Source organism: Physeter macrocephalus, chromosome 15 (assembly GCF_002837175.3).
Source record: "Physeter macrocephalus isolate SW-GA chromosome 15, ASM283717v5, whole genome shotgun sequence".
Taxonomy (NCBI): Eukaryota; Metazoa; Chordata; class Mammalia; order Artiodactyla; family Physeteridae; genus Physeter; species Physeter macrocephalus.
The window spans coordinates 23,322,522-23,324,442 of NC_041228.1; the positions used below are offsets into that span (position 1 = coordinate 23,322,522).

Below are 1,921 nucleotides of genomic sequence, written 5' to 3' on the forward strand. Positions count from 1 at the left end.
GATGTGTATAAAATGGATGACTAATGAGAACCTGCTGTATAAAAAAATAAAATTAAATTAAAAAATTTAAAAAAAAATATAGAAGTAGTGCGGTCAAAGCCATGGGGAGTGTGGGGAAAGGTGACTGGAAAAAGGTGTGGTAACTGACATCCTGAGCAGGTGTAACTAGGCTACAGGCCTCTGCTGTGTATAAAATGGATGACTAAGAAGAACCTGCTGTATAAAAAAATAAAATTAAATTAAAAAATTAAAAAAAATATATAGAAGTAGTGCGGTCAAAGCCATGGGGAGTGTGGGGAAAGGTGACTGGAAAAAGGTGTGGTAACTGACATCCTGAGCAGGTGTAACTAGGCTACAGGCCTCTGCATGTTCTGAGGGTAGAGGTTTTAGCCCTTTGATGTCAAAAGGTCACCAAGCACACACTGGAATGCCCAGCTGAAGGGTGCGTGGTCCTATCTAGACTTACCCAGCTCAGCTCAAACTATATCAGCTGGAAAACAGCTTGGGCAAACACCTTATTGTCTAGGCTAAGTGCAGCTTGGAGGTCAGGCAAATCTTAAAACACCTTGATTAGTGACGGCAGGTGAAATGGATTTAACCCACGGTTTCAGTATCATCACTGTTAATAGAAACTTTAGAAACATGCCCTTTAAAATTAGGAAGAATGTCTAGTATCCATGGTTTTATTCATCTTCGTACTAAAAATCCTAATCAGTACAGGCAGAAAATGAAAAAAAGCCTAAGAACTACAAAGAAACGAGAATGTCATTATTCACAGATGATATTATTATAAGATCTCAGACTCTACAGACCAATTATTGGAAGTAATAAAAGTGTTTAGCAAGTTGCTGGAGAGACGAATAAGACCCAGGTCCCTGCTTCCGGGTCCCTCCTCACAGCACACTTTATGGAGAAGTCCTCCTCACAGCTGACTCACCGTGCGCCCCCCGATCCAGCAGAGCTCTTCCACCGAGGTGGAGGCCGCTGTCACCCCCCTGATCAACCTGCACCTCTGGCCTCGTCCACTTACCTCTCTCTGAGCTTCTACTTCGAAGGCGTGGGGCGTGGGCCGCTTCTTCCGGGAGTTGGCTGTGGAAAAGCGCAAGGGCGTCCAGCTTCTCTTGAAGATGCGGAAGCAGTGGGGCGGCCGCGCCCTGCTCCAGGACGGGCAGGAGCTGTCCCCGGAGGAGTGGGGCTCCAGCCTGCGCGCCACGGAGGCCACCACGGCCTTGGAGAGGAGCCTGGGCCGGGCGTTCTTGGATCTGCAGGCCCCGGGTTCTGCGAGCGCCCAGCTCTGCGAGTTCCTGTAGAGCCGCTTCCTGCAGGAGGAGCTCATTAAGAAGCTCCTCAAGCAGATGGGCGTGCACCTGACAGACCTGCGCAGTCTGGCCAGGCCCCCAGGCTGAAAGGATCCTCCAGAGCCCGGCGGCCTCTGCGAGAACCTCCTGCTTTCCCCCGCCTCGAGATCTCTGCCCGAGCCCCTTCCTCCAGCCAGGAGGCAACTTTTTAACCACCCTGAAATCTTCACCCAAGCCGTGGCACCACATGGAAACAAAAAAGGTTCTTTTTGCAGAGGAAAAATAAGGTAGGCTATAAGAAGAAAACATAAGTATCTGAATAGTATGAATGATTTGTAGTCTAATTCTCTAGATTGTCTAAAGAAATGGTTCCTAATTTATGTGTATCACCTGGGTACGCTGAGTACAGTGTGTCTGATAAACTAAGTTTTCTCTGGCAAGAAAAATAAACGCACCTATTCAGAAAATGTTGCATAGAATTTTAAGGGTTTCAGGACTTCTCCGGAGTCATTCTGGGTACTGGATTCAACTCTGTTGTTCCAAAATGTATCTTTGGTTTTGTTGAGTAGAGCAAAGAGCTGAGTACCTTGACCATATCATATTGTGTTCCCCCCATCAACCCC

The 1,921-nt window shown here is 47.4% G+C and overlaps 1 pseudogene; it reads left to right on the forward strand.

Moving 5' to 3' along the window:
* LOC129392856 (ferritin light chain-like) overlaps window positions 1-1,406 on the forward strand; it is a 46,231-nt pseudogene extending 44,825 nt beyond the window's left edge.
* Window positions 1,407-1,921: the final 515 nt, after the last annotated feature.